Consider the following 15,261-nt stretch of genomic DNA (forward strand, 5'->3'; position numbering starts at 1 on the left):
TATTTTAGAATAAGATAATATTTATTTTGAAGAAATAGTTGGCTTTCAAAAATAACGACTGAACAGACATCTGGCCATTCCCATGGGGATCAAAAGACGGTGGCTATCTGGTCTATCCATGACTGCCCTCGCCTCTCTCCAAGGCTCCTTTGTTGTTTTCCTCAGTACCCCCAGGTAATGAGACAAAAATGGAATTTCCTAGGAAGGGGCCAAAAATATCATCAGACAGGGAACAGGAAGCACAAAAATATCCCTCAGAAGAGCACCGATTGTTTAAAGATTCCTAGCTCATGTTTGCAGCTCTTACGGGATGCTCTGAGCCTCAGCTGCTCATTGCAGCCAGCGACATGTCCTAGCCCAAGGCAGGAGCATGTGCCGCTGGGAAGCTGCCCAGGAGGCACTGATTTGAATAAGATTTTGGGTTATGTTTTGGACACTTGTCATGATTTAGAACATCAACTTGGGAGGCCCCAGCACAGTGGTTCTCAAACATTTTAGAGTAGAGAAACCTTTATTTTTTTAAAACCAGTGAAATTTTATATGGACTTCATCTATAAAACAGATGAAGATGCTGTGATTGAAGGAACAATATTAAGCTGACTGGGATGACTTGCCTTCCTTGAAGAAACCCTGTGTCTTTGTATTGACTCACTCTGACCCCTCAGCTTATTATTTTTCTCAATCTTAAGATTCATCTCAAATGTCAACTCTTCCATGGAGTCACCTGGGCACTGTCCACTAGGAGGGAACGTTCCTTCTAAACCCTCTAAGAGTTTTCATAACATAAAGAATTAGTTGTATTCCATGATTAGTGTACTTGTTTCATCTCTGTGTTTTACTTAACAAGAAGGTAACTTCTACCTCGACAACTTCCACGTATCCTACAAAGATGAGTAAAACACAGAGATAAAACAAGTACACTACAAGTACAAGTAGGATATGTAGAAGTTGTCAAGGTAGTAGGTACTTTCTTGTTAAATAAGAGAGTAAAGGCATTGATAACGATCTATTCAGTGTCCCTAAGGTGGCAAATCCCCTAGCCTGTAACCTTATTAAGACAGCAGGAAGTTTCAGAGAATTCTAGACTGTTAGGATGAGAAGAGCGTAGACATTGTGCTGCTCGTGTCACTGGAGAGGAGGAAACTAGAGCCGGAAGTTGATTCGCTTCCCCAAGCCCCTAGCCTCCTGCTGCTCAGCCTTCCTCACCCCAGTTGTACCTGACACTTCCCCATGAAGTCTCAGACTGAAAGCCTCTGATTTAGCAGGTCTCATGTTGGAAGGTCCCTGCAGAGACTTTTCTTCCATGATTTAATGCATTTCTACAAACATCAGCAAACATTTTCTACAAAAATCCCTCATCCCTACTCTCCAAACACATGGCGAGTCAACTTGACAGGACTTTGGCAATGATCTCAGCATCTGTTCTCTCCTTCCCGGTCCATGGTAACCATCCACACCCAGGCCCCTCTTACTCTCTCCTGAATGGTCACCCATGCATGATGTAGGCTACCCAGATCCCAGGCTCTCTGCCATCCACTGCCCAATCTAGCCAGTAGGCTGTTTCTAGATTTGTGCTGACAAATCACAATTCTCATTGTATTTCTTTTTCTTCTGCTCTGCAATCTTCGATGGCTCTCTGTTGTCCAGTCCAGTTGACTGGGGTGACTTGTCTTCCTTGAAGAAACCCTGTGTCTTTGTATTGACTCACTCTGACCCTCAGCTTATATATTTTTTCTCAATCTTAAAGATTCAGCTCAAATGTCAACTCTTCCATGGAGTCACCTGGGCACTTTCCACTAGGAGGGTACATTCCTTCTAAACCCTCTAAGAGTTTTCATAACATAAAAAATTAGTTGTATTGCATGATTAGTGTACTTGTTTTATCTCTGTGTTTTACTCATCTTTGTAGGATACGTGGAAGTTGTCGAGGTAGAAGGTACCTTCTTGTTAAATAAGAGAGTAAAGGCATTGATAATGATCTATCCAGTGTCCCTAAGGAATATAAAGTGGCAATACAGGGACTGCCATACTACCTTCCTTATTTCAAAATATCTAATTAAAAGTAATGGTGATGTGTTTGTAAGAAATATACAACTAAAAAGAAATGCTAAATTTGGTTTTTGGCCAAAATTAAAACAGCAATAACATTGTCTTACCAAAAGCTCTCTTTTGCAATTATAAATTAGTTTGCCTCACTAAAAATGAGTTATTAATTCATCCATTTTACTTGGTGGATATGATACACTGAACTGTGTCCCCTATAAAGAGAGAATAAAGGTTACATGACATCATAAGGGGAGGGTCTGAGGTTGATGGAACCAGTGTCTTTATAAGAAGAGGAGGAGGAGCCATGGATCTCCCTCTCTGTCTCTTACTGCACATGCACAAAAGAAAGGCCATGGGAGACTGGGAGAAGATGGCAGTCTACAAGTCAGGGAGATCCCTCACCTGAAACCGGTCCTGCTTTAATCTTCCAGCTTCTAGAACCATAAAAAAATAAATTTCGACAGTTTAAGCCACTGGAGTATCTTGTTACTTCAGCCCCAGCAGACTGATAACAGATGAAAAAATATTTCAAAACTTGAGGTTGGAGGAGGAGGAGAAACAGTAAAGAGACACTTGGGCATGGAAGTTTTGGGGACCACTGCTCTCATAATGCCCCCCTTCCAGATTACAGTGGACATCACAAGTGCCTACAGCTATAGTCTGCTCCTAGACCAGGGTCTCTTCCAGGCGAAATAGCTGGTGCCGTGAATGGTGCCTTTCAGCAGTAGGCTCTTACTCCTTGTGTGCTGAATGAATAACTCACTATTTCACACAAGTTGTTTTCTATAGCACTTGAAATGTTAGGCAGGGAGTTAGCCTATGTTTCTTGTAAGTCTGACTTGAGTCCTTTCTATTGTTCAACTTCCTTTCTATTTCTGCTGTCATTTGTAGAGAAAAAAATGATAAAAGGTAAGTTATTTCTAAACCATCACTCAATTTTCTTGTGATTGACATACTTTGTCTAATAATTTCCCCTGAGGTTCTGTTTTTACACACATAGTTTATCTAATAATTTCCCCTGAGGTTCTGTTTTTACATGAGGAAAGTTAAGCCCTTCCCTTATCTTTTCAGGTTCTTTTAAGTTGTAAGTCCAAAAAGTAGACTCAGGACTCCTCTGAAAAACCAGTGATGTTCAGCATAGCTGGAGACACACGAATATACACATATATATATAAATACACACATTCAGAAAGTATGCCAACTTTTATTCCTCTCATGTCTAAGGGAAGACTTCCCATTGTTACTGCGATGGCAGAGTTTGCTTACTCTATGACTCTATAACCTAAAAAAGAAGATCAAACCGAAACATGCCAGTAATTTAAATGCTCTTTACAGACATGTCAACTGCTGAGACCACTGTGACACACTTGATTTTTTTTTTTTTTTTTTTGAGTTGGAGTCTTACTCTGTCACCCAGGCTGGAGTACAGTGGCATGCTCATGGCCACCACAGCCTCAGACTGCTGGGCTCAGGAGATCCTTCCACCTCAGCCTTCCAAGTAGCTGGAAATGCAGGCATGCACCACCAAACTCAGCTAATTTTTAAAAATTTATTTATTGTAGAGACAAGGTCTCACCATATTGCCCAGCCTGGTTTTAAATCCTGTGGGCTAAGGCAATCCTCTCACCTTCACCTCCCAAAGTGCTAGGATTACAGGCGTGAGCCACTGTGCCCAGCGGACACTCCTGATCTTGTTAAGTGAGTTGTTGCTAAGGTACTCTAAGATTTATAGATAGATGTTAGAGGGCCACTGCTATGTGAAGGTTAAGAACTTGGGGCCCAATTTCCTAGACATGACCTTTGGTAAGTTATTCAACTGCTATATGACTCAGTTTCCTCATCTGTAAAGTGGGGCTAATATGAATGCCTTCCTCAGAGCATTGTTATAAAGAATAAATGAATTAATGATACACACACACGTGCTTAGAACATTACATAGGGCACAGCAAGCGCTACCTGGAGTCTGCTGGAAGGATGAGGGTGCCTGCTCTGAAACAGAAGGTGACACCGATCTGACTCAGAAGCAGTTTCCTACAGAGTTCAACCCTTACGGAAGAGGACTAGTGCAGAGAATAGCCTTGTCAGTTTTCATTTTGGGGAATAAGGTCTTCCCTAACTCTTAATGTTCTCTTTCTAGTCTAGTACACTGTCATTCTGGAATCAGGATGACTCCTTGTTACCAAGAAAAACATCACCATCTCACTGTTTCTTGAAAAGCGTGAGCAACACCCTATTCTCAAGCAGATTCCACAAGTAAATTCCTTCAGTCCCCCTTCCCCTTCCCTCAAGGACATAGTCTCCAGTGTTCTGGTGTCTGGGCTACGGATGCTGAGAAGAGTTAGGCCTGGAGTAGAAAATCTTCTAGACCGTTTCATGTCTCTTCTCAAAAAACACTTCCTGAGCACCTGCTATGTGCGAGCCATGGTTTCAAGAAGTGAATGCACTTTTTCAGCTCTTCTGGATGCCTTGAAGCAGTCGTTTGTGCTGAGGCTTGTTTTTTTATTCTAATGTGCACCTTTTCAGGGCTGGGGTCTAGTACATGGGAGAGTCTGTGAGCTCCTCACTAACCTTACTCAGACATAATTTGGGTTCAATTTTTTTTTGGTCTTCTCCCAACCTATAATTATATCAAAAGCCCCCTGTTTCTGGATTCACAATTTCCCTTAAGTTCATTCAAAATTCAAGCCCAGTTGTGTCATACAGCCTCGAATTTCTTATATTTTGATGTGCATATGAATAGCCTGCATTATGGTAAAAATTCTGATTCTGACTCTAGGGTGGAAACTGAAATTCTGCATCTCTAAGACATGCTCAGGTGATGCTGCCATCTTTGGACCACACTATGAGTAGCAAACTTTTCAGACCCTCTTCTCCATAGCCTGCAACATTATCAGGGCATTCATTACCCAAGGGGGGGGGGGTTCCCTCCCACATTGACAATTCTGGCTTCCAGAAAGGTTCTTGAGCATAGTTGCTTCTAAATGCTGTGCTCTGCCCAATCTTGAGCAGGCTTCTTTACAGTATTATTAAGACTTGGTAGAGAGTTGTAAATTATATAATATGATATGGTGACTACAGTCGATGTTTACAAGTAATTAATAATCCATCACTGGCTTTCCTTTCTTCTCCCATTGAGTGAAAATGTATTCTTCTCTCTAGACCCTTTGCCACTTGGCACTTGACTGTCACATGCTAACATGAGTCTGCTTAGTAGTTCTTCTGTCTCTACCTCTTCCATTGTACACCTTGTGTCTCTCTCTAGACCCTTTGCCACTTGGCACTGGACTGTCACGTGCTGCCATGGGTCTCTGCTCAAAAGTTCTCCTGTCTTTATCTCTTCCATCGTACACCTTGTGTCTTGCCATAGCAAAGCTTCCTGTTTAAGGTCATCCTGAAGAAGCTTGATAGAGCAGCCGGCAGCACCTAGAAGTCTGGTGTGGAAGACCTTGGATATCTACTGACCACACTGAAACACATCTGGTACACACCAAGGTGTCTGTAGCCAGTACTGTCTGGGAAGCCCTGCTGTACCACCCTGGAGAGGCTCATGTCTGTGGCTGAGTTGGTGTCCTCTCCTGTAGATCATCCTTGGACCACATCCGGAGTTGTTAGGGGCAGGGAAAAGTACTCCAAGTACTCCATGAATATGTCCGATCTCCTCCCGCTAGGTCAGGACCCGTTTTCCTCAGGCTCTGGAATCTTAAGTCTCAGGGTTCTAACTAGGGCAGCAGCTATGGCTGTGTGACTCAGTACCCCAAACTAAACTCCTTTAATGGACACACATTTTAACTCATTTATTAGACAATTACAGAATTTTGTTGCTGGAAATAACTATTTTTAATTTTTTAGGGTAGAAACTGAGGCCCCAGGAGGTGAAGCAATTGACCAAGTTCCTTTCCCTGACAAGGGTCATCTGTTTTTTAGTGACAGAGCCAAGAACCCGAATAGTTAGTTGTAGACTCACAGGCCAGCTCCACTCAAATCCATGAGTCTCCTACTTTAAGGATGAATAGAAATAGCAAAGGGTAAGGTAAATACGCACTAGAAGTAGACAAGTTTCCTTTAAAAAAAATCTAGATATGTTCATGTACTGATCTCTGGTTCTAAAGCAAAGGATGATTAAGTTCACTGAAACAACTGGAAAGAGCATAGGCTAAGAGTCAGAAGACACAGTGCCTTGTGCTGCTGCTAATGACCTTTGGGTCTTTGGTCAAGCATCCAACTCTCCTCTCCCCTGTGTAGATTCTTCATCTACAAGATAGGGGGAGGTTGAATCTCTAAACCTCCATCCTGGAGCTCACATTCTAAGATTCCTTTGACCTTATGGCTCACACTGCAAGGTATAATAGAGTTATGCATCCAATAATAGCCATCCACAAACTCTGCATTCAGATAGGTCTCCTGTATGCCGAACTCTGTGCTGTAGTACAGGCTTCAGGCATTGTCTGTTATCAACAGAATTTCAGGGTGCCTATTGGCATTAATGATGACAGACAACAATTTCAAAGGAACAACATAGAATGAGGCAATTATTCATGTGCTGCAATGAAACAGTGGCCGGCCTATCTCTAGACATTCAGATTGTTTCATCTCCAAACAGCAGGCAGTTGGTACCTCACCTGTGACCTGGGGATTGACAGAACCACCTGCTGCTCTCAGGATGAGAGAGAGAAGAGAAGAGAAGAGAAGAGCAGAGAGAAGAGAGGATTGTGACATTATATCACTGTTCACCAAAGGGAAACATACCAGAAGCCATGAGTCTTGAAAGGCTCCCTGGACTCACTAAATCTGCTGTAGAAGAGGTTTGTCCACCTTGTAAGCCTGAGATCCCAAATTAGTGCTGTGATTACAGAGAGTTTCACAGCTCTGGCATCCCAAGGGCTGAGGCTCACTGGACTTTTTTTCTCTTGCTTTCTGCTGGTGTCTACCTAATGCATTCCTTGGGACTGATATTTGGCTTTGTAGATCTGCTTCTATCAGTATGCCATATTGCAATCCACTCTGTACATGGACAACCACGGAGCAGTCACATCCACGAGGCGAGTTTCAGTGAAGACATCTTTGATCCCTAGAGTCCCTGAATTCCTTAAAAGCAGTCATGCCACTCCAGCGAATGCAGGGCATAATTTCAAAATAAATATTAATATACAAAGTCTGCACCATGCTCAGGGGCCCTTTTAGCTGTAGTGTGCAGTCTGGATTACTGGTCTAGTCTGGAAAAGACTTGCGCTAAGGCAGCTGTTCATGTCACAGGATTTCTCCAGCTCCCCGGTTCTCATGGAGTAAGATATGTATAGATTTCACTGCATTTAGGATAACATAGATCTCTAGCCTCCACCAAAAAGCATAAAAACTAAGAAAGTCCTGGTAGTGGGGGAAAAAAGGTCATTTTGTGTATTACTACAATTATGTCTACTGGCCCCTCCTCCTGCTTTTAACAGAATTTGTTTATATATTTTTTTCTTTATGGAGAGGATTTGGGCTTGAATATGGAAATTTTCCCACTACCATTCAGTCTTGGAATGTTGTTTCCCCCAAGTTTCTCATGATAAAAAGACTTAGATTTAGAGCCCCAACTGCTGGCAGCTGAATTTCATTAAGACTTTGATGGGAAACTTAAGTTGTTGGAATTACAAACATCTGTGGTTAAACTTCCCTTTAGTAAACCATTTCCCAGAATTTAACTTTACCACACTAAGAGCAGAAAAGAAAACAGTTGAAAAAAGAATGCTGCTCTTTTGCAAATATGAGTAGATAGTCAATATTCTTCTGTATGGTCACTATAACTCAATGAACTAGCAGATTTACTGATTTTAGAACATAAGTAATTTTTTTTTGAAATTCTAAGTTTTGGAACTCAAAGCATTTACTGGCAATCTGATTTTAATGACTTCCAACAAATCACTGTTCTCAAAAATTATGTCTGGACAGCATTACATTTATATGATTACTATGCGGCAGAAAAAAACTCTAAAGGCAAGGAAGTAAAAATACTTCAAGAAATTATGACAAGTCAGATTTGAGGATTTAATTATGAAGAAACAAAAAAAGTTTATCGTCCTTGTCATATCAAAGAAATTGGGTTTTATGTTTAGCTTTTCTAGGGATTTCTTTTAACTGTTCAGATCATGCTATTGCTGGGGAAAGGCTATTTAAAGAACCATTAAAAAGACAATAATCATAGAAGTGAAACTACAGCCTCCTTCTTCTCCAAAGTTGGATAATCAGCAAATTTGTAAACAAAAATTAAAAGAATAAGTGAAGAGTTAGATTTCAAAATACTTTCAACAAGAAGCCGCAAAGCTTTACCTGCAGAGAGACAGAAACAGATAATGGAAGAGAGAGGAGAGGAGGAGGGACAGAATGGGAGAGATGAGGCTAGCTTTGTGTTAGACAACTTATTTATATTATTTCACTTCAATTTCACAACCATCTTGCAAGGCAAGTGTATTTCTACTAATTTTACAATCAGAGAAACTGAACTTCTACAGGTTGGTCTAATTTGCCCAAAGTCAAACGGCTCGAAAGCTGTGGAGCTGGATTCACAACACATCTGTCTGGCTGTAAGCTCACATCCTGCCTGTGATGAAAGGGGAATTTCAAATATTGTAAAACAGAGATTCCAAATAAATAGCCCTTGGGCTGAATCTGGCCCTCAGATGTATTTAGCCCACAGAGCATTAAAAATATATACATGAGTCAGCAATCTCACTTATGAATCCAGATCCTGTCTTCTCTTGAAAAAAATACAAAGCAAAACCAGAAGACCTGGCAACGCTGAGAGGTGGCTGCCCCTGGAATAGGCATCGTTTCTCCGCCTGTTACCTGAAGCCACACCACTCACAGGATGAGGTCCTCTCTCTGAGCTGGCTTCACCTACTTGTTTTTCACCTGGCCCCTATAAGAAGCTGAGTTTTAAAACCTCCTCTGTACCATATGATACAGCAATTCCACTCCTGGTTATATACCCCCAAAGAACCAATATCGGAGACTCAAACAGATACTTATACACACGTGTTCATAGTAGTCTTATTTGTAATAGCCAAAAGAAACAACACAACTGTCCATCAGTGGATGAATGGATACAGTATAGTGTACATATAAACAGAACAGTATCCAGTATTAAGGAGAAATGAAATTCTAGCACATGCTACAACATGGATGAACATTGAAGACATTATGCTAAGTGAAATAAGCCAGCAACAAAAGGATAGCTATTGTATGATTCCACTTATATAAGGTATCTAGAGTAGTGAAATTCATGGAGACAGAAAGTAGAATGCTGGGTGTTAGGAACTGGAGAGAGGGAGTAACAGGGAGTTATTGTTTAACGGGTCTCACTTTGGGAAGATGAAAAAGTTCTGGAAATGGTGATGGTTCTATAACAATTTGAAGGTACTTAATGTCACTGAACTGTCCCCTTTAAAATGATTCATATGGCAAGATTTCCACTTTATATATTTTATCACATTAAGATTAAAAAAAAAACTTCCTCTGGTTAAATCAGAAAACTCTGGAATGATAGGGAATGGAATTCTTTGTTTCCCAGCAATTTTATAATAAATTCTGTGAGATAGACCATGCATTCCTTAGGTGGTGGTGTTTTGAACTTCCTACCTGTTAATCTACACCAATAGCTTCTAAGATAGACTATAGCATCATGTGGAAGACACATACTAAAATGTGATTATAAATGGAAAGTAGGGTACATGAAGACACGACAGTTAAAAAAAAAGTTCTATCGGTGTGCTGAGAGAAGAGAATGGAATTTGAAACTTAGGCTAAGGTACTTGCCACCTCTACCCACCAATTTACTCATTTGTGAAATGGCTGTAATTTCCACCAAGGAGTGTTAAATAAGACAATACATATAGGTTGATAAGACATGGAAGTCAACAAGTTTGAGTCTTTTTCTTTCCTACATGAGTAGTTTAAGAAGTAGTTAATAGGCTAAACAGGGAAGTTATCTCAATTCTGTGCTCACATAACAAACACTGCATAAAAGGTCTTTAAATGGCATTTTATATTTCTTCATTTTAAGAAATTCCCATTTTAAGAAACTGATTAAAATTAAGCCTACCAAGGTAAGTGGAAATATATTAGGCTTAATTTTAATCAGTTTCTTAAAATGGGAATTTCTTAAAATGAAGAAATATAAAAGCACACTTCACTGCTTTTATAAACTCCTTCCTAGCTGTGCCACTCACCAGGTAGGGGCCTGGGTAGACACTGCGCCTCAGTTTCCATGTTTATAAAATGACATCATAGCTATACCAGTCCCATCAATTTGTCATGAACGAAAGGAAGTAACTTATGGGAAGAAGTGTTTAGACCTGCATCTGCTCACGGAGGGCATTCAGCAATTGTCAGCTGCAAGCCGTACTGTCATCACCACCACCAGCACTGCTGTGTTCTAGCCCTTCTAAAACACGTATTTGAAAGCCGCCTTTGATGGTTGGTGAGTTCGTCATTGGGCCCTGCTGGTCTGGTTCAGAAGTATGACTTTTTCCACTCTCCCTCCATGGTACTTAGCTTGTAGCCAGGCTTGCAGGACAGTCACTTACTCTGCTTTCAGCAGTGGCTCTGTATATTTTTTTTCTCTTTTTAACTACTTATCCTTGAGGATAAGGTTGAGGCGCTACCTTCTTTCTGTCCCTCCAGGTGGCCGTTTTCTTGCTCTGTGCCTGGTTAGGCTCTAAGCCTGCTTGCTGGATGGGTAAGTGGATGCAATGATGACTGAATGTCAGGGGTTCCGATGACCTGACTGGACTGTTGGATCTGTAGCACAGAATGACGGTCCAGATTGGTGATGGGAGGTCTTAATGGGACCCTATGGGACCTTTTCCAAAGCAAGTGACCAAGAAAAGAAAGAGGAAAGCAGACAGTGAGAGAGAGCTAAAGTGTCTTTTAATAAGTATGCTGCAATTCTTTCATGGCGGGAGCCTCACAAGAGTTGGGGACATGGGACCATGTAAACACAATGACAAGAGTTGTGAGGGAAAGTCCCTCAGAGGAATTAGTCTGACTCATAGTGCTTCTTTTTAGCAAGTCAGTTTGTCTGGTGTGGGGCTCACATGTGGCTCATGGGTGCTGATTGTTTTGGAGGGAAGTTAGCAAATGATAATGACAATGGCAAAACCCACTCATGAGACTAGGAGGTAAATTCCTGTTTTCCCCTCTGCAGGGAGTTGACTCAACACTGTCAATGATTTCCCTTCTTTTCTCCTGTATCCATCAGAGCCAGGGACAGTACCTCACCACCTCCACCCCTGCCCCCTCTCTGCTGCCAGCAGTCTGGTCTCCTGCTTCTCAGGATCTCTGTGTGGTTTCTCTCCAGCCCCACAGTGTAACCTGCGACCCAGGGTTCTTGATCTTGTTAGGCTCCTGCCTCTTTCTGATGAACAAGAATCTCACTCTTCCCAAGGATGCTCCGATCCCAGATCTTTGGGGGTTCTCCCATCTCCAATCCTGCCCGGCTCCCATTCTTTTACATATTTATCATGTCTATATTGGACAAGGAGACTGTTCCTTGTTTCCCTTGCTAGTGCATATGGTGGAATAAGCAGACTTTCTTCTCTCAAGTGTGAAATACGAGGATACTGAATATTCTTTTTGAAACCGCCTAGTCCTCCCTTTTCCCACCCTCACCTACTGAGAATCACTGCTGTCACCGTAAGCTCAGCAATAACGGACTCAGTAAATTGCCTGTAAAGAAGGAAAGGTGGGGCCAGGTGATGGCTCACACCTGTAATCCCAACACTTTGGGAGGCCGAGATGGAAGATGGCTTGTGCCCCAGCATTGGAGACCTGCCTAGGCAACATATTGAGATCTCATCGCTACTAAAAATAAAATAAATAAATAAAAATTAGCCAGGCGTAGTGGCATGCACCTGTAGTCCCAGCTACTCAGGAGGCTGAGGCTTGAGCTCAGGAGGTAGAGGCTGCGGTGAGCCAAGATGGTGACACTGCACTCCTGTCTGGGTGGCAGAATGAGACCCCAACTCAAAAAAAAGGAAAGATGGGGAAACCCTTCCACAACTAGCACAGAGTTACCCACCAGACATTCTTCTTTTCCAATCCTTTGCATCCCAGGGGAAGTTGGGCTTATTTTACAGGAAAAGGTGGGACCTTCCTTCCTGGCCAGACAGTGATCTCTATCCTTATATTCTGTGTATATTTCGCGTCTTTTTTTCCCTGCCAGGAATGGCGCGTACACAAGCCCCCATCGAGGTGCTTGGGAGAACCCTTTGAAGGTTTTCAGCCAAGCACCTCCCACAGCTCATGCTGGCCTTGGTATTTTTCTTCCTTCCCTCTGAAGAACTGTGGAATAGTCATTCATATAAATCCAATTCAAAGAAAGAAAATGTATTTTTAGATTACCCTCCCCTGCACACGCTGAACCTCTCCCACGAATAATGTGCCCGTGTTCTCTTTCTCACTCTGTAGACATAAATACAATCTCCTGAACCAATCCAGCAGGGCGTTTGCACCATGTTATTAAACCTCTGGAATGTATTTGGTGGAAGGTCCGTTCACTGCCTGTAAAGAGCATGGGAACCCGGTGGTGGGTGGCGGCCCACCCTGCCCTGGGACTGCAGCCTCACTTGGAGGCATTATGTGGAACTATGTGGTGGGAACATAATTACTGCAATCCCACCCTTTCTACACTATATACTTTGACCTTCCTGGAATGACTAATATATTCTGTTTACTGAAACCAAAGACCTCAAACTGACATTCTGAACCTATTAGACTCTAACTATTACAAATTTAACACACTATACGACATTTTTTCTGGTTGGAAGGATATATACAAATAAAGATATACTAATATTATGTAAAATACCATAAAAACAAAGTTTTTAGAAATACCTCCAAAAAAGGGTTTCTTTTAATCCAATCATCCACATATTTTTATGATAATAATAATAATAATAACTCAGCATGTATAAAGCATTTATACTATGTCAGACACTATGCTAAACACTCTAATTTCACTACAATCACAGTATGAGGTATGAAATATATGTCAATACTTCTCTCAGCCTCAGTTTCTTTATCTGCAATGTGGACATCTGTAACTTGCCCAAGGTCAAGGAGCTTGAAATTTCGGGCCATCAGACTGAAAACATGCAATCTAAAATACTTGGCTGTGCCATCTTCCTATTATTGCACTGAATATATGAGTATATAAGACATTGTTCACAGATGCACAAAGGTGGGGTCGGCTGACACTGGACATTGTTAGGGGAGGAAGAGAGGGAGGAGGGAAGGGAACATGTAGCAATGCACTGGGTACCTGGCCACTACCAAGGGGAGGGAGGGCCTGCTAGAAGTCCAAACATCACCTGCACACAGCCTGCTTTTGTAGTAAATCCTTACTTGTACCCCCTAACTCTAAAATACAAAATAACAAACCCAACTGTATCAATAATTACATTAAAAGAAAAGAAACTGCTCAAGGTCTCAATATTAATGTTAGGGTTCCTTAAAACTCAAATAATTATTGTCCTACTTTTTTGTGGAATGAGACTTACAAAAAACACGTGTGTGTGTTTGTTTAGATTTAACAGATAAAAATACAGAACGTCCAGATAAACTTGAATTTCAGATGAGTAAGGAAAGGTTTTGTAGTATAAATATATCCCTATGCAATATTTAGGACATGTTGAAAATTTATTCATTGTTATCTGAAATTCAAATTTAATGGAGAGTCCTGTAGATGATCTGCCAATCTTGCTCTTATCAAGCATTTCATTCAGGGACTTTCCAGACTCAAAGCAACAGGTGGAGATCATACATCCTGGGGTTCAAGCCATGCCTGCCATGCGAGAAGGAAGCCCTTATCGCTGTGGAGTCTCTCCGGGTCTGGCTCCCCCGCCCACACCCCTGGGTATGAAGCTGACCCTAAGTCATACTCCCTCTGCCTCACGGAAGCCACGTTTGACACTGCAGCGACAGCTTGGTATGTTCTGGTTCTACCTCCCTTCCCCTTTTTAGGGGATGTGGGTGGGACTTACTCTGAAGAATGACCTTCCTCATGGACCTTGTTTGGAACCATCAATACTTACTAACTACAGTGATACTAACAATGAATAGAGTTAATAGCAAGAATAGTCTGGACTTCAGTGGTGTGGGAAGTGGTGACAATCCACATAACCACAGCTATAGTGTGTGTGTGTGTGTGTGTGTGTGTGTGTGTGTGTGTGTGTGTGTGTGTGTGGTCAGCAGCTCCTTCCTTTCCCATGAACTTAGGTGACTTCATTCCCTTCCTCCCTAGCATCTCCCAGGTACTGGACATGCCGTTGTCCATTTCAGCTCAGGGACTCTTAAATCACTCGTCCTGGACCCAGCCTCCTCCACGAAATGTCTACACGTTGATTTTCAACTTAAAAGCAACGGTAGGACATTCAAACAGCAGCCTGTTGAACAAACACAGCAATAGTATACCCTGACGACCTTTACTCTGGGGCTGGGGCTTGATTTTAACCGGAACTTCCAGCTCCTGGAACAGAAAGGCTCATTTCTATTTAAGGTATCCGCGTTGCAGTTCTCTAACGAGCTCCTTTCATAACCAGTCACCCCTGCTCACCCCCTCCTGCCCTGCTGCCCAAGACCTTCTGTTTAATTTGAGACAAAAAGTTAGGTCCTGCAGCACTGTCCCCAGTGTCCCAACAGCACAGAGAGGCAGGAAGCCAATGACAGGACGCACACAAGCGCGGCGGCTGGACAAAATGACTCTTGGGGCACACGAGTGGCAGGTCTGACCGACCGGCCCGGAGCAGAGCAGGGACACTCGCACTTTTGCCACTTGGAACAGACACGTGCCAAAGCCTCAGCCTGAAACTCTCAGCATCCAGACCCAGCGTACACAGTCAAACTCGTCCCTGCAAGTTTCAAAGCCGGCCTGGTCCAGGGGATGCTCTCAAGGCGTGGAGGTGGGGGGTGGGGCGTCCTGGCCACAGGAGCCTAGCCTGCTGGGCTCTGGCGATCCTTCCACCTCAGCCTTCTGAGAAGCCGGAATTACAGGCTCCCGCTACCATGCCCGGCTGATTTTTTGATTTATAGTAGAGATGAGGTCTTGCCAAGTTGCCCAGGCGGGTCTCGAACCCGCGGGCTCAGGCAATCCACTCACCTCAGCCTCCCAAAGGCGCGGGATTACAGGCTGAGCCACCGAGCCCGGCTGGTACTTTGTTTTCTTGTTATATTTTATTA

At 42.5% G+C, this 15,261-nt stretch overlaps 1 protein-coding gene across 1 annotated transcript in view; it reads right to left on the reverse strand.

Annotated features, from left to right (window-relative positions):
* Positions 1-15,261, reverse strand: part of LAMA4 (laminin subunit alpha 4) — a 152,643-nt gene that overhangs the window by 137,227 nt on the left and 155 nt on the right. The window lies entirely within an intron of this gene.

The sequence above is a fragment of the Carlito syrichta genome, unplaced genomic scaffold (assembly GCF_000164805.1).
Source record: "Carlito syrichta isolate Samal-C Ts95f unplaced genomic scaffold, Tarsius_syrichta-2.0.1 Scaffold303669, whole genome shotgun sequence".
Taxonomy (NCBI): Eukaryota; Metazoa; Chordata; class Mammalia; order Primates; family Tarsiidae; genus Carlito; species Carlito syrichta.